General features: G+C 43.6%; 1 protein-coding gene and 1 pseudogene across 5 annotated transcripts in view; one reads left to right on the top strand and one right to left on the bottom strand.

Moving 5' to 3' along the window:
• The window catches only part of KAT6B (lysine acetyltransferase 6B), a 190,097-nt gene extending 177,468 nt beyond the window's left edge, over positions 1-12,629 (bottom strand). For 3 of the 5 annotated variants that reach the window (XM_019626081.1, XM_019626103.1, XM_019626113.1), the window contains exons 1-2: positions 11,189-11,565; positions 2,328-2,397 (exon numbers count right to left, since the gene is read on the bottom strand). The gene's annotated coding sequence lies outside the window, so the exon portion shown is untranslated. Of the gene's footprint in view, positions 1-2,327; positions 2,398-11,188; positions 11,566-12,293; positions 12,412-12,607 lie in introns of those variants that run through there. The other 2 variants (XM_019626100.1, XM_019626090.1) reach the window with 2 other exon arrangements.
• Positions 12,630-17,390: 4,761 nt separating this feature from the next.
• Positions 17,391-17,882, top strand: LOC109371942 (40S ribosomal protein S17 pseudogene; annotated as a pseudogene).
• Positions 17,883-18,090: the final 208 nt, after the last annotated feature.

Below are 18,090 nucleotides of genomic sequence, written 5' to 3'. Positions count from 1 at the left end.
TTTTTTAGGATTTTCCACTTTTTATATCAAGTCACTTATGGGGCATTTAAGAGATCACATATAAGTTATATATTTAATGGTTAAACTTTATTGAAATTAATAAAATTACATGAAGGTGGTTCAAGATCTATGTCTATCATAAACATAAAAACAACATCAAAGAAATAGTCTATGATACAAAAAATCTGATGGAAGTACATTAAACTTCATTTAAGAAATCTTAAAACAAAAAAAAGCAACAATCCTGATTCTTCTATTTCAGCTAGATACTGTATTTCTCAAATCTCACTCATAAGAAAATTTCCCATCTAGCCACTTCAACAGAATCATATCTTCCCATCCTTTTGAAAAGGGTCTGTGACTCTCTAACCACCAGGTTGGAAAATGGAAACTAATATAGTAACATAACCCTTCACCTTTTAAATAATGTAGCATTCTAGGTATCTTAGTACCTAGTTAGCTCATGAAACTGCTTAATACAAGAAAGGTTCATTCAAATCTGATTCCAGGCAGACAGTGGTGTTGTGCTGAGAGCCTCCCGTGTACATAAAAACCACCCCGGATCTCTAATCTGGGTTTGAGTGCACCTGCAAAGAGCACCAGGAGAAGGTGCCCTGGCCTGGAAGGAGGGCAATAATAAATCATCTATCCCTCACAGGGCTATTGAGAGAATTAAGTGAACACAGTATCTGATATTCAATATACAGCCATCACTTCCAGCAAATGTGATGTCTACATATTCTGAAAAAGTCTCATAAAATACAAAATTAAAGTTATCTCTGGCTATTCAGATTTAATGTACCTTAAAAAAGGAAAATAGTTTTTCTCAACACTTCAGCCAGATACCCTGAAGAATATGGCATTTGCTCACAAAGATTCTATTGCTAAAAAATAACTGAGCCATTGAACGATACTTGTTCAGTCAGCTTGAAAGAGGCAGTTTAGAAAGGACTGTGCTCCTTGCGATCAGTAAACTACAGGTTCACTCCATTTCTTTCCCCTCAGAATCAGAAACTTGGGGCTGAAAGGACCTTAGAGTTCATCTGGTCCAACCTCTAGTTATCCAGTAAAAGATGCCTTGTTCAATATTCTTACAGATGGGCCAAAAAAATCTCAAAATACTCCCAGCGAGTGAGAGTTTGTCACTTTTTGAGGTAGCTCGCTCCACTGCTGGACAGCTCTAATTATAATATAGTTCTTGCTTGTAGGAGCCAAATTCTGCCTTCCCATAACTTCTACCCTCTAGTCCTAGTTCCCATGGAACAATCTCAAGGAATTCTTATTAATTCTTTAATGACGGGCCTTTGACTATTGGAAAACAAGTATCTTTGGAAAACCACTATAGTCAAACCTCATCTACCTCCAGCCCACGTCAGACCACTCATCTCTCAGCTCCTTATCACTCCATATGTCACATGGTTTCCAAGCACCTCCTTCTTTTGGTTGCTCACTAGCGGCTAATGCCCATCTTAAGTCTGGCAGCTCAGGAATTATCCAATTACAAAAGCAACCCAAGGCTATGTGAACTTTCTTAACAGCACTGCCACACAACTGGCTCATACTAAGCATGCCGTCCAGCTAAAAACCCCAGGTCTGCTTTCAAAAAGGCTGTCAAGCCAAATCTTTCCATTCCCTTCCTTGTGCAAGTTTAAATGCTGGGATTTAAATTTTATTACAGTTCAAGTTCATTTCGTTGGCTTGAGTCTATCTTCCAACCTATTAAAGATTGTTTTGAATTTTGATTCTGTCATCTGTCATCTGCAAATCCAATAAGCACTTCCCTCTGTGTCATTATATAAATCATTGACAAAAATGTTAGACTTGGAACATGGTGTGTTTAGGAATGAAATCATTGGCTTTCATAGTGCAACCACTTTCACGATAAGAGTACAGGAATCATTCTGTGTTACAAAGTTTAGAACAGGAAGCTGATCTTTCCAAAGTAAAATGGTTTGGGACTAAAATTTCACTAGAAGACATTTCACTGTGTCCAAGTAATTATTTCATCTTTCACCATTTATTCAGGATGAATCAACTAATTTAATTTGATTGCACAAAATACAACTGTAAGAAGCAGGAAAAGAAGTCACAGAAAAGTATCCTATATTGCAAAGTTGCTTTCAGGCATCTCGGTTACACAAGCAAATGAACATACATTAAAACAAAACGCATTTCATAACTAATAAATACTCAAAATATACCTTCATGACAAGCAGTTACCACAATCCTTACCCACAATCAAAAGAATCGTTCATATCTATAACACATTTCAGGAAGACAGACAGACATTTTATATCTTAAGAATATAATAAAATAAGGAAAAATACCAGAATTGGAACGCCAAATGTTTTAACAGTCCATGAAAAAATAGAAGATTGTCCAGATCTTCAGGCAAATCTGCCAAAAGAAAAAAATAAATAAATAAATGTTAATGTGGGCATGAGGACATCCCTTTAATTCAGCAACCACCTATGGCTCTCCACTACTTGATACACAGGGCTGCAATGAGTTATTAGCACACTGCATCCGCTGATACACTCACTTTTTCATACCCCTAAAGAGTATTTAAGAACATGGAAATCGGGACAGGAAATGAAGCCCCAGTGCAAGTGACTAAAGAGGTAAAATGTGCTCTTCTTTAAGGCCAGACCTGTTCTCCAAATGTTAAAATTCAGGTTTGTGATAGAGCCTAAGAAAGAATCTCATCATGAAAAAAAAAAAATCCAGCTATTACTCAAATAGCCAGATAAGTATAACATTTTGTCGGGGGGGGGGGGGGGGGGGAGAATCGAACATTGTTTAAAAGTCAGTATTAACTTTCCCAGGCAACATTCAATATTTGTCCCAAAGGTCACCTGGCATCTAGGTACTGATTGGACCATCAAGATATGACCAATAACTGCACCTAAGAAAAGGATGTACCAGTTTCCACAACAGTAAGTATGTGTTGACACAAGTCATGTGTCATCTTTACTTCAGAGGCAAAAATAAATAAATTTAAAACAACCCTGTGAATAACTGCATGTTGAGCTTATACAAAACAACCAAGCGACCTTAGATCCTTCTTTCCCCTCCCCCAGCCCCAGACTACACCCCACTCCTCAATTTAATCTCAAAATTAGCTCTCATCTGACACCAACCAACAGAGTTAATTAGGCAGAAGCAGATGTAACTCAGCAGCTCTTTGCTACAAGCAGAATCAGTGTTTTTTTTAACACACACACAGATAGGAGAGGAACAAAATCAGAGGTCTCTTATCAGTAGCCAATTCTCAACTAAACATATGTATATTATCCACTTTGTATATTATCCGCTGCAAATTGTTTAATCTTAGGCTGGTTTGTTTCTGATATCCCACTGGCCCCATTGTAAATTGGGATATGCTAAGAGAATAGATTGAAAACCAATTTGATTTTAGTCTAAGCAGTATCTAACTAGAAAGACAAATCTACAGGAAAAAAAAAACATAATTCATTCAAAAGCCAAATAGAAATGCCTTTTTCCCCCCTGACTCGGAATTACCCACACAACTTCTCTTTTTCAGAGCACCAGGATTTGTTTCATATATAGATATGACATTCTATCAGCTCAACCCTAAAAATCATTATTCTCTTTCTCATTTTTTTTCTATAAAAACTTGAAAGTTGGACTAAAAGGCTATCAAAAAGAGAGTCAATCATTCCAAATTAATTCTGGGGACTACATCAAATTAAATTATTCTATTTTCTGAAGTTTTGAATCATTTTATTTTTAACTACAAAATATCAGTAAATTATATGGTTGTATCATACAGCCTTATAATAAAACGCTATTTACATCATTCATTACAAACCATTCTAAACAGATCTAGAGAAATGCTTAGTCCGACGCTGAGCTTTTGGCTTCATTAGTATTACATAAATATCAACACTATTCAGAAATATTCATGTCAGCATAAGAAAAGTCAAAATATCCTGGATCATAAATAGTATGTGAAGCTTCCTCCAAGCTTTTACTAAAGCTATGTGTTGTTTCAAAATCAATGTCATAACACTCGAGTCATGAGATTATGGATGAGCCAAAAACAATGGTAGAAAAAATAAAGATTAATAATAGAGTTTACTCTTTTGTCATCTCCAGTTTTACTTGCTAACAGTTATTTTTAGCTCTCTCACTTTTATATGCTCCTGGATATTTTCACAGCCTGTTATGTAACTGGGTGAGGATCCACAAATCCTAACAGTATCTTCTGAAACTGAACGTACACTGCTTAAGGGAAAGGACATCAACTCCTTTCCTTCTCTAACCACCCAGCACAGACTACTGGCACAGTTGCTCAAAATAGTGTCCTCGGTTAACAAATAACTCTGTCTGACAACATCAACCATCATCCAGATGGTGATATTGGTTAACTTGCAAGTCCTGGATGCATCTATTGGGTTGTCGGAAAAGTCATGACTTTTTTTCTAATTTTTTCATTGCAAAAATGCATCCTGACTTTTCCAACAACCCAATTATTTCCCCTAAAATCAATGCTCGAGGCCCAACACATGTGAATTGGGAGGTGAGGTTATAAATACTAATCAAAGAACCAACAAATTTTTAGCGAGATGTTGTCTGGGTGTGCAGCCCTATGGGAGGTGCTATGAGGATAAGATGCAGTTAGACACTATTTGGTGGCTCCTCAAAAACTTCAACATAAACTACCACATGACCCCGCAATTCCATTTCTAGGTATATACTCCAAAGAACTGAAAACATGTACTCAAATAAGTACATGTACACATATTCATGATAGCACTATTCGCAAGAGCCAACAAGTGGAAAGAGCCCAAATGTCCACCAACAGATAAACAGACTAACAAAATGTGGTCTATATCCCCATACACCAGAATACTATTCAGTCACAAAAAGGAATGAAGTACTGATACATGCTACAATGTGGGTGACCCACAAAAACATGTTGTGAAAGAAGCCAGACATAAAAGGTTACATGTATAATTCTATGTATATGATACACCCAGAATAGATAAATCCATAAATAGAACACGGACTGGTAGTGCCTGTGTGTGTGTGTGGGGGGGGGGAGTATTTTGGGTTGATGAAATGGTTTTGGAACTAGGTAGAAGTGGTGGTCACACAACACTGTGAATGTACTAAATGTCACTGAAATGTTCACTTTAAAATGGTTATTAGTTTTATGTTATATGAATTTTGCCTCGGTAAATTTTTTTTAAGAAACAAAGCACTGAACAGTAATAATACCAACCATTTTCTGACAACTACTGTGAGCCAGGCACTTTACACGGATTATCGGTAAACCTTAAAGCCCTGTAAGATAGCATTCTTATTCCACTTTGCAAAAAAGAAAACTGAGACCTGACTTGGTCAAGACCTCAGACCACTGAGTCACGAAGGACTTTAATTCAGATGTTAAAACCTAAACTTTTCCTGTCTCTCCACTGGTTTTCAAACTAGGCCCCCTGGATCTCTTGTAAGAAAGTGCCTCGGGCATTATCTACAGGTGCCTCTTAGGAGTCAAACACTAGGCCCACCATCACCCCTTATACCAAATAAAGCACCTCCACCTCAACCGGTCTACAGAAAGTAGGCTTCTCCATGAGATTTCACTTCAAAGAAACGAAAGAAGTCTGGAAACAACCGTGACTACACGTTGCTGGGTGAGGATGGGCAGAATACCCTTTGGATGGATGAGACCTTGAAAGAAGGTAAAACTTGAATCACTGCCCAGTCTCTCCACCCAAATTCAAATCCTTCATGACCCAATAGAGACGACACCTTCTTAGAAGCCCTACCACCCTTCATCTTACAGGAAGCTTTTAGCTTTCCTCCTATTTTGGCTCTCACTTCCCACTTTGTATTACGCTTGTTACGCTTATTTGTGTACTGACCTCATCTCCCTTAATAGGCTGTGAAATTCTTGAAACAGGATTCATAGCTGATTCATCTTTGTATGCCCCCAAGATTTCCCAGGACCACAATTTGAACATAAGAGGGGTTTGATGCCTGTTTGTTAAATGAACGCATCAGTGAATGAATGAAGGAAATCTAGAAGGCACAGAAGCTAAGAATGAGCTGTCACACAAAAGGGACACCAAGTCCATGTGCATGCCTAGAGAGGGTATGTATTGAGGAGAATAAAAAATAAAGTTGGCTGTGACCAAAGCTAGGCTGAGGCACGTGAACATGATAGATGAAATAACAGGAAGCCACTGCACGAGTAGCGACACAATAAAGCATAGTGGCGGGCACGCGCACGCACACATGCACAAATCTGTGGAATGTTTGAATCACTCCGGCAATAGTAACCATCCAGTAAAGGTTGGAGGGAAGGATGACTGAAATAACAAACAAAAGCAACCAGTATTTCATCTCTCCAAATATTAGTCTGGTTCAACTTATATTTACGAGTCTAACTCAGCAGCAAGCCCAGAGCAGGCACTCAATAAATGTTAGCTGAGTTCTTTTTTAGAATAATACCAAGTTCTTTCCCACTACTAATTAACAGTCTTCAATTCATAAGCTAATAATGTTTTCCAAGGATTTCTAAGAGGCTAAATCACCGTGAAAATTATCATTTCAACTAATACATATTATATTAATTGGAAGTTTAATTTTTCATGTCATGCTCTCCGAGTTAACAATATCCTTGTTATGTCATTAAACTATAATTGTGTAAATCTGCTTCAACAAACAATAACTGAACCATCAATAAACTATTATGGCTTCCATAATCCCTAGCAAAGATTAGTTTCAATATCATCATCATAAATTATAGTAGAGACATGTCCCAAATCTCTTGGTGAAGCCCATGAATTAGGTTTACACAGTCATCCCTGCATTTAAGTGCTCAATAGTTTCAGTCTCTAAACTTTAATCACACCGTTAGGAACCTCACAGGAAATTTGATCCCTTGTAAAACAGAGGATTTCAGAGACAAGATGAAAAGTCATTGGCAGTCATCAGGCCTTTGGAGCCTGGATACACTGATTATAATGATGATATTATAACTAAGCACTTTCACTTAGAAAATAATCAACTAAATTTAGAGTGTCTTTTTTTTTTTTAGCCTTAAAAAATTTCTCTTCAATCCTAGATTTCTTCATAATTACAAATTAGCTTCAGCCGGGTTTTTATGACCAAGACTGAGAACAATGTATAAAGAAAAAATCTGACATCTTAACTTGTAAAATATTATCTTGAAAACACAGATCATTTAACTTTATCACAGATGTCTTCAAACAGGATATCCAGTATAGCCTGAAAATAAATTAGGGTTCTCCTTTGAGAATCTCAAAAAAATATAGATCTATTTTAAAAAATGAACACATGTACATACAGACATTTACATCCAATTTCAAGGGCTTTCAGAACCTCCACCACCCATCCAAGGACCCTTTAGGTCCACTGTCTACTACTTTACCTACTTTAAATTTAATTTTTTATACAGAGAGGTCAATAATTTTATCCAGTTTCACAATAATTATCTCTGTGTGCTTTAATTAGGACATGTTATATTAAAAGTAAGAAAATTATTCTCATTGATTTTGGATATTATCCAACAGGAGGTGTGTGTTATGATCAGCGATATCTAGAGTTCAGGAATCAAGTTTGCACTTTGCTAGCTACCTACACTGTGGGATGTTGGACATATTACTTAATCAATGTCTCAGTTTTCTCATCTGTAAAAATGAGAATACATCCCCGTTTTACAGAACCGTAAAGAGGAATAATTGAGATAACAAATATGAAAGAACCAAGAATGGTGGCAGACACATAACAGGAACACAAATAAAAGGCTAGCTCATAAAAGGAAAAAAGGCAATACAGTCAGCTGGAGACCTGTAAAATCTAATCTGGCTGAGCTTCTGTCTATATGACCATTTTCTCCTAAGAGACAGAAGTGAGCACCTGGCTCTTAGTTACAGTTGCAGAGGAGTAAAAATTCAAGACAGAGAACAGCACAAAGTGAACAAAAACAAAAATATATTTGTAATGGTGAGAATGGGGTCAAGAAGGGTGTATTTTACTCATAATCATTCTTCTTTTAAGGTCAATAAGCTTTTGAAGGATAAAACAGCAAAGGAGAATATCTACAATACTTGACCTGTGGGTAGGAAAAGAGTCTTAAAACAGGACACAAAAAGCACGAACCATAAAGAAAAAAACAATAAATTTGACTCCATTAAAATTAAGAACTTGTGTTCATTTAAAGACGCCATAAAGAGAGTGACAAGGCAAACCACAGAATGGATGAAGGCATTTATTTGCAACATACACAGATGACAAAGGATTTTGATTCCAGAGTAAATAACTCCCAAAAAGCAATAAAAGACACAAGGCCCAATTGAAAAAACAAAATAGGCAGACTTGAACAGGAACTTTTGCAAATCATGAAATCCAAATAGCCAACAAATATATGAAAAGCTATTCAATCTGGTTACTAATCAGGTAGATGCAAAGTTTACCAGATGGGCTAATTTGAAAAGCTAACCAAGGCAGAGTTGGGGAGGAGAGCCAATGAGAACTCTCATATACCACCAGTGGGAGTGGAGCCTGGTACAACACTTTGGAAAAGTTTGACTAGTAGCTAGTAAAGCTGGTGACAAGCATCAACCCGTGACTAGGGAGACCATACAACTCATCATCCAAATCCAGATACTTTCAAGAATTAAGCATGTTTTATGAATAAATACACTAGGGCAGCAGGCATAAACCAAGATAAACGATCATTCTGCCTATGAACAAGCAATTCCATTCCTGTGTGTACACCTTCGAGAAACCTGTACACATGTGCACCAGATGACGACCAGGGGAACACTCATGGCAGCTTTGTTCCCAATTTCTCCAAACCGGAAACAACTCAAACATCTAGCAACAGTGGAATGGATAATACAAAAATCGTGGAAGACTCTGGGCGGTCTATAAAAAGGTGCTTAAAAGTGCTTCGGAAATGCAAACTAAAGCATTTTGGGGAAGAAATAGCCCTTCATCACACTTCTCCCATCCATGTATCATTTATCATTCTGCAATCAAAGGCTGATCACAAAAACAGCTCACACATCCCTACATTCATAAAACAACTTCCTTTTCTCTGACTTTATACAAATGCAGGCATCTGTATACAGGAAAACTGAAGGCACTTTGTAGATCTAAGAGACTGAAAAGTCACCTGTTAGGAATCCTAGCACTTAACAAAGTCAGATCAGTTAGTTCGGTCTTCTTTTAACTGGTACATGAAAGTCCATGGAAGTTTCTGAAGTATATTAAAATTACTTATCAAACTTCCTCAACTGCCTTCCAATATGCACCCTGTTTTACCTTTCATTCACATTACATCTGACAGTTTCCACCTGACCTTCACAAGCAGTGCGTGAGAGAAACATGGTATAGTGGCAATGACACAACATCCACTTTCAGAGGCCTGGGAATGGCTGGTAGGCAAAACTTCTACCGACCACGACATCACCACCAGCCAGTCATTCCCATAAGTTCCTCTTTTAATGTTAAAACCTTTCTCTGTCTCTATCTTTTCTTTTCTTTCTTTTAACCATCACTTCACTTCCCCAACCTTCAACCCTAAGTAGAAATTCGCAGGTAATAATCTTATCCTTTACCGAAACATGCAGTGTTCATCTTTCCTTCTTAAAAGCATTAAAAAAAAAAAAAAGACTGTCCCAATCCATTTTGATACATGTGTGAAGAATTTATGAATAGCAAAAAAGTGGAGTGTATTGTTTCAGGGCTATCTAAGAAAATATAGGGTAACACAGCAAGAATGTGCTTTACTCAATCATACCAAAAAAAACAAAAAAAACAAAAAAACCACACACCTCTGAGCACCACAGAATTCTGTCACAACATAACAAATTCCATTTGCTACTTCTACCTCCTGTCCATAAGGAAGAGTCTTACATACTCTTTACCTGGAATTCCCTGGTACCTCCACCCCAAACATACTTGGTTCATTGGTTTCATTAGCATATCCCAATACCCTTTTCTCATTGCAGGGCTTAAACTTCATGGGGCATTTGTAATCTAATCCTCTACTTTTGCCCCTGGTCTCCCATCACTCTGCACTCTGCCCATACCAAAGTCTTCCTGAGGCAGACACCCTGCTACCCATCTCCTGCCCCACCTTCAAGACTCCAGCTCAAGTTTCACCCAAGAAATCCAGCCTATCCAACAACCCTGTCTCCCAAACTAACACCTTTCTTTGCCCCATCCTCACTCCTAGTGCAGTCCACCGAATCATATTCACCCAGACCTACTGCCCAGCTCCACCCATCTTTCTTCAAACCTGCTGCCTCCTCCCACCCTCCTGAATCCGCTGGCCCCATGAGATTTTCTGCCACAGATATATTTTACAAGTTCTAAGTAGGCTCCCTTCACATTTATGTCTGCTCTGCTGTCTTATCACCTTTCAGAGACTCTCCCAAGCATACCCATCCCATCCTTCCATGTTATTTTAATGCTTCATATACCCCAAAGCTAGCACACATTTCTATTCCAACATGCCAATTCATTCCAAAACTCCCTTCCCACCACAGCAGCTGTACCTGCTCTTCACATTCCCCCCCATACTTCTCCCAATCCAACACCTACTCTATACTGCCTTCCCAACTCTACTCCTTATCCACCATACCCAAACGCACTCCTACTCTACCCCAGATAGCTGCAATCTCACCCTTCCACATCATTCCATCTGCCCTCATATATCCCTCGTTCCCCTTCCACATTTCCAATATTGCACCTCTCTGTACTCTCCCTTCTGCACCTGCTTGCACACCTCCAGTTTCCCCTCCTACCCACCCCCTCACCAGTGCTTTCCAGAAACTGGCTGGCCCCCAACCGTTCCAACCAGGTCACTCCCACTCAGAAAACCCCTCCAAGCCCCCGCCTTCCGACCACTCGAGTTCCACCCCCATTCTAATATCGCCCCGCCCCCTCTACCCTCGAGCCCCGCCCCTTGCCCTGGAGGCCCTGCCGAGGGGCGGGGCCTGTCCCTCCCTCCCCTTTCCCCCGCCCCCTACCGTTACGCTCAGGGGCAACCTGACCCCAAGCGGCCCCGCGGTGACCCTCGCGCAGAGGCCTGTGGGAGGGGCATCACAGCCCCCGATCCCCCCCCTCTTCCGCCCCCTACCGCTCAGTCTCCTCCCCCTGGGAACGCGCGGAGTGGGTGACAGACCTGGCCGCGCGCCACCGCCACCGTGCCTGCCGGGGGCGCTGCCGCTGCCTGAGAAACAAGCTGCGGCTGCCGCCTGGAGGAGGTGCCGTCGCCTCCGCCACCGCTGCCGCCGCCGCCAGGGGTAGGAGCTAAGCCGCCGCCATTTTGTGTCCCCCTGTTGTTGTCGTTGACATGAATCCGACATGACACTGATTACAGCCCAATGGAGTCTCATTAAACCCGAGCCGCGGCCCCGCCCCGGCGCTGCTCCATTGGACAAGACCGCAGACACTTAGGGCCACCCGTTGGCCTGCGGGTTTGTCCGTCACCCACACACTAACCACTCTGCAGCCCATTGGGGCAGGTTCCTGCCGGTCATCTCGCCTCCGCAAAGACACACCCCTCGACCCAGCATCCCCCCTCCGGCACCACCCCAGGGGTGGGTCCACTGCCAGTACCAATCAACAGACCGCTGGGCCCGCCTCTTCTGGGTGCTTATTGGTCCAGCTTTTTTTCTCTCCCAGACACCGCGCCACCTCTACTTCCACCTACCCGCCCCCCTCTACCTCTATAAATGGATTGGGTCTACTCGCCGCAGAAGCGCCTGGTCTTATTGGCTGCAGACAATGCCAATCAGAGGGCCTTCTCCCTCTCCCCTCCCCCACTCAACCCCAAACCCTCTAGCCCGCAGCTAAAGTTTGTGTGAGAGCTGATCGCTGGCGGCGGCCGCAGGATTTAGGGGTGGGCGCGGGCGGGCGCGCGCGGGCGGGCACGCGAAGTTAAAATTCGAGGTTCTCAGTCGCCAGCTCCGGCGTCGGAGCGGGCGGACGGGCGCGCCGCCCGGAGCGTTCCATCCCGCCCCCTCCTCCACCCTCTCGCGTCCCGTCCCGGGCGACTACTCGCCCGCCCCCTGGCTCGCATCCTTACCCCCCACACCCCCCCTACCCTGCAAGCCCCAGGCTGGGTGCAGTCAGAACGATGTCACTGCAGCCTCCTTGCCATCCCATGCCGAGGGGGAGCAAGCCCCTACTCGCCGGGCGTGCACCCCCCAGCTCAACACTCGCCCGTGTCTGCAAGCACGTGCACCGTTCGCCGCTGCCTCCAGCCACCCCGGTCCCCGGCTAACCTCGCCTGCAGCCCGGCCAATCGCTTGCTGCCCTTTGTTGCTGCAGCCTGGGTCTCCCCGCTGCCTTCCTCAGCCTCCGCCTCGTCCTTTGCCAGCCGCCCGGGTCCGCAGCGCCGCGCTCCCCCCGCCCGGGACCCACCGCCGCCGCCTCCTTCTCCTCCTCCGCCTCCTCCTCCTCGGCTCCGGGCTGCAGCGCACAGAGCCCGAGGCAGCGCCGCCCAGCCCCGCTCCCCCCGCGCCGCCAGCTAGCCCGCCTGGCCCGGCCGGGGGCGCAGCCTGGACCCCGCCCGCCCCAGTCCCCGCCCCGGGGGTACCTGCCTCCGCCCTGGGGGGCTCCGCTCGCCGCCCTCTGGGGAGGGCGGGGATGCCGGTGTCCGCGGGAGGATGGGGACGCCTGGGCCGTTTAAGGCGGGGAGTGTGCCCGCCGGGCTGGGACTGAGAGGTGCGGTCCTCGCCAACTCGCCCCCCTCCCGCCGCTGTGGGCCCCAAACTTCGTCCTCCGCCCGAGCCTTGCACCCTTGGGCAATCGCGGCAGTTTTGGGGTGGGGGAATGTCTCGGGAGCTGTGTCTACCCTGATCAAGAGGAAGAGGGAGCAGTGACATTCAGCGACTGCGGACAGGGCACCGCGGCGGCATCCTTAGGTGGCAGTGGGGATGTCAGACGCGGGCTGACGGGGGAAGCAGCCCCTCAGGATGCTCTCCCCCGGCCTACGAGGCGCTGGAGAGCTGAGCTGCGTTCTGGGTGTTTGCTCGGGCGGTGCAGCCGAATAGCAGAGGTGCTAAGAGGCGGGGGGAGTCAGGGGAAGACCGCTGGGGGGCCCTTCCTCCCTCTCCTCTAGCCAGCACTCGAAGGAAGGCTGGTGGCGAAGTTCGGTTTTCCAGGCTTCCCCTGGGCCCCCCGAGTTCCTGAGGCCCACATGAGGGAGGCGTGGGGCTCCTCTGGCCGCCCAGGCGAGGCCACTCTGACGCTGCCCACATGCCTCCCAGCGCCCTCCGGACTCTGAAGAGTTCTTCCCGGAGATGGATGGGATGCAGGGAGAGGCCACTTCAGAAAATAGGGAAAAGAGGCTAGAGAAATGGCTCCTACAGAGTTTGAGTAAGAAGTTTCCTTTCCCAGGCGCCATTGCTTTGAGAGGGGGAAGAACCTATGGCTTTGTGAAAGAACCAAGTTTTCAGGCATGGTGGCCTGGGTGGAAAACCACCTGTTGACCGAAGTCTGTCCCTGGAGTCACGGCGATCTTGGGCCATAGCAGGGTGATGCAAGGTGCCAGGGAGAGGAGGCCCGAGGCTTCCTGTTCTGGTTGACTCCAGCATCCTCATGCCACTGACACTGCAACAGCAGCATCTTCATCTCCCCATTAGAAACCACTGTACAAACTAGGTAGGTACTTTGTTAGAGCAACTTACCTCAGACAAACAAAACAAGTGGCACAGCCCTGTGGCAAATGCAGAGCACAATACACACTTCACTTTCTAAAGATGGCCTGCCCTTTGGGGTGTGAGCTGCCCTTATATGTTTCTTGGCAGCAAGGTGAGAAAGAGCTAAGAAGACAAAGGGCACAGAACTGGATGAAAGGATAGAAAAAGGGAGAGGGGGAGCAGACGAATTGTAATACTACACTCAAAACTGTCACCAGTTCCATTATAAACCCCCTTTATAGGTGTTTTATTACTTAGTTGTTAGTTTTTAAAACACAAACCTCTTTAGATTAAATCTTGGCATTCACAGGCTCAGCTCAGGGAAACAAAACACAGGGAAAGATCCGCCATCCGCCATCGGCTTGGCTACATTTGAGTTACATTACTGATGAAACAAACAAACAGCAGGTTGGGTTTCCTGAGTCTCTCTTTACCTTTTTTACTTAGTATCTTCAGTAGCTGGCTCAAGGTGAATTTTTACAAGCCATTAGTTCATAATTCAGTCTAGTTCATTTAGATATTTCAAAGTGAAGGACATTTATAAGGTGTGCCTTTTTTTATAATGCAGGTGCTGGAGTTTTTATTTTCCAAGAAGGTACTAAGTAAACTTAAGAATCCTGGCAGACACTTTAGCCTTTATGTTCTTTTTTCCCCTATGGTCTGCCCAGATGCACTTTATTTTGTAACTTAGGTTTGAGTCCCCCAGACTGCATTTTATCTCAAGCAATAAAAATAAACCATGTCTTAATTAAAAACAAGTTTCAAAAGCCCAAATCTGTACACTCAAACTAAAGTATGCTAAAGAAGCAACCAGACAATAAAAGCCAAAAAGTCCCTATTTAAGATGTCTTCAGCCAATGAATTGTGGGAGATTTATGAGCATCTAACACTCGTTATCACTAATGAGTTAGCCACATGGATTTCCAGTGCATCAAGAACTGAAGACACACCTTAGAGAGAAGTGGATCTCATTTGCCTAAATTTGTGTTCCTGTAACCTTGAGACCTGGCAAACACAGAAAAGAGAAATATCTTTATCCAATATCTTGTGTGTGTGTGTGTGTGTGTGTGTGTGTGTGTGTGTGGTTTTTTGGTTTTGTTTGTTTGTTTGTTTTTTGTTTTGAGGTTCTTTTCTAAATAAACAAAGTTCTCTAACAGGGGCATGGAAGGAAAGGGAATGTGTTGCTCCCCTAAGGTTGCTTGTCCTTTGAGAAATCCTGGCTCTCCAGATAAGTGGGACTAGAAAGGCTAACAAGACACAGCCGGAGATACTTAACGCTCACTCCTAAACCTCTGTCTTATCTGTGGTATCTCAAGTCCTCTGCTGAGCCAAACAGCTCAATTAAGAAGTTAACCTCGAAGTAACTTGAATTGAAAACCAAACATCATGCAAAATTTGCAAGCTGACTGTGCCAAAGAATTATGAATTTAAGGGCTCATCTGACCAGTCCTCCTCCTCCTCCCAAAACGTCTGCCAGTGGCCACCAAGAGCCAGAACTATGTCAACTACAGTTGAAATGCTCAAGTGCCGTTCGCGGATCACTGGCATCAGAATGATTGGGGAATAAATGCTTAAAACACAGTTTCCTTGGCCTAACCCCAGAGATCCTGATTCAGTAGGTCTGGAGTGGGCCTCCCAAATCGACATTTTTAGCCCATGACTTGACTTGAAGTGTCTTGTCACTGAATTTGATAAGCACTGGCCTTAGCCGAATCCTCTTCTTCCCCAACTGGAAAGGAGTGTTTTAGCCAGAAGGTTATATAGTCCCTAGTACCAGGATGATTGAGTCCATGGCACTCTGACCTATTTGTCCTTAGTCCTGAGTAAGAAGTAAAAGGAATGTAGAGTAGCTTCAGGAGCTGAAGAGAACCTGAAGGGCATGATCTTTTGAGTGTTTTCACTTGCTCTGGAGCAAGTCAGACAAACAACCTGATAAGAGGTAGCACATCCACAGATACACTAGCAAAGTCCCGCTGAAGGAAATTGGGTAGGGAGGCAGCAAGCAGAAGCCCCTGAACTGGTTTGTCCAGGCCTCACCCATGATGAATTCGATTACATTGAATTAGTCACTTTAAAAACTTTGGTCTACACTCCCTTTGCAAATGCCACATAGAATCCTCTCTCTTCATTGACTGGAAACTGTGTCCCCACAAGGTCACAGTGTCTGGTTACATCAGTCAAGGGCAGAGAAGGCAGAGGATGGTCAAACCAACCATTCGTTTTAAGTAGGCTACCAAATCCAAGCGATATGTCTGTTACAAACAGCCTGTATTATCTTAACTACAGGTTATTCTGCACCCACACCCCACTTTGCATTCCTGCTGAAAAACCTTTCATGTCTTTTAAATGCATTCTAGATCAAGTCTGAACTCCTTAGTCTACTTCTAAGGCTGTCCATCTCTACACCCAGCTAGTATCTCATCTCTAGTTTCTCCCACCCAGCACACTCCACCAAGCCCAGCACATGCAGCCATCCTCTCCCTCCCTACCTTACCTGATGAAGACCTTGAAGAGGGATTCCTCCAAATCCTTGCCTGACTGCTGCCTCCTCTGGGAAGTTGTCCTGGTCTTTGCAGGTAAACCACAGGGCTCTGAGCATACCTTTACTCCAGCCCTGGCACTTGTGAAGTGCTCTGTTAATATTTGTTGAATTACGGAATAAATAAAAGCACTTACCACACTGGGTTGTCACATTTTGTCTGGTTTCCTAATTAGCTTTTCGACTGCATAGACAAGCTTGTTCATCTGTGTAACTGCCCTAGTGCCTGACACATAGAAGCTATTTAATAAAGAAACACCACCTATACCTGTGGCTCCCATCCCACACGTTGTAACCATCTCAGGAACTTTGGAGCCAGCCTAGCACTTAAGTCCCACCTGAGGCCACACTTAAATAAGAATCTCTGGGGGTGGGGCCCATTATCAGTGTTTTGTTTTGTTTTTAAAGCACCCTGTGCAGAGTAGAGAAACCATTGATTGATATAAATGAGGAGGATGCCTCAGCATCGAGTGAGAAATTCTGCAGAAGAAAGGGAGTTGGTAAAGGATCATAAATTTAGCTAAATGTTGCTGAGAGATCGAGATCTTTTTGTTTTTGTTTTTTGAGTCTCAAAGTCCTTTCACCAATCATCCTAAGAGAGTCTTTATTAGTCAGTGTTTAGCACCAGGCTATCCTAAAGAAAACTTAAACTATCCTAATATTTAATTTACTGATTCCCAGTCATTTGAATTTTCAAATTTGCGGGGAGGGGACTGACAGAGTTGTCAATATTTAATTTTGATAAAGACATTCTTAAAAAGAACTAACTACCATTCATTATCTGTATTATTTCCAGAAGGACATTTTAACCCCTCACATAGTAAGAAGAACATATTCTCTGAATAAATGATAGTGGCTCTCATGAAAGGAAAGTGGGCAAATTTACGTCAAAACGTACATTTTCTTTCTTCCTCTTTTTTTTTTTTTTTCCAATTTTAATGCAGACAGTGAAACTTCCTCTAAGTCTGGCTACCTGACCAGAATACATTTAGGAAACACTGAGCTATTTTATACTTTCCCAGGGGTAAGGAAGTGTAGATCATGTTCAATCTAACCACTAACAATTTTCACCAATATGCCCAACCCAACTAATCGAAGATGATTTTCTCTTATTCTATCTTCAATACAGAAAGAAAATATACAGCTCAGAGGGCCAGTGGCAAAGGAATATGGAAAAGAGCCCAAATTCCTTTGCCATTAAAAGTAGGACACCAGGCTCTTTCCCCAGGGACCCGCCAAGATGGGCCACGTTGGCACCAAAACCATGAAGAAGGCGGCCCGAGTCATCATGGAGAAGTCCTACACGTGCTTAGGCAACGACTAACACACAACAAGCACATGTGGGAGGAGATCGCCATGATTCCCAGAAAGAAGCTCTGCAACAGGATAGCAGGCTCTGTCACACATCTGATGTGGATTCACAGCAGCCCCGTGAGAGGTATCTCCATCAAGCTGCAGGAAGAGGAGAGAGAATTCTGTTCCTGAGGTCTCAGCCCTGGATAAGGAGACCATTGAAGTTGATCCTGACCCTAAGGAAATGCTGACACTCAGACTTTGGCAGTCTGTCCAACCTGCAGGTCACTCAGCCTGCCGTAGGGGTGAATTTCCAAACACCACGTGGAGCCGTTTGAACCTTTCTGCTGTTCTGTAATATTTTCAATAAACCATAAACAGTCTTAAAAAAAAAAAGTAAATAAAAGTAGGACACCAGATCTTTGTCCATCTCTGCCACCAACTAATGTATGTCCTTGGGCAGATCACAGAGAGGCATTCTCTTAGAGCTTGGGTTTTCTATGAGACAGTAGGCCTCATGTGGGCAGGTATGTCCTCAGAGTGTAA

Source organism: Hipposideros armiger, unplaced genomic scaffold, assembly GCF_001890085.2.
Source record: "Hipposideros armiger isolate ML-2016 unplaced genomic scaffold, ASM189008v1 scaffold_15, whole genome shotgun sequence".
NCBI classification, from domain to species: Eukaryota; Metazoa; Chordata; class Mammalia; order Chiroptera; family Hipposideridae; genus Hipposideros; species Hipposideros armiger.
Note: the sequence above shows the minus strand (reverse complement) of the source record. Positions and strands in the feature narration are given on the sequence as shown.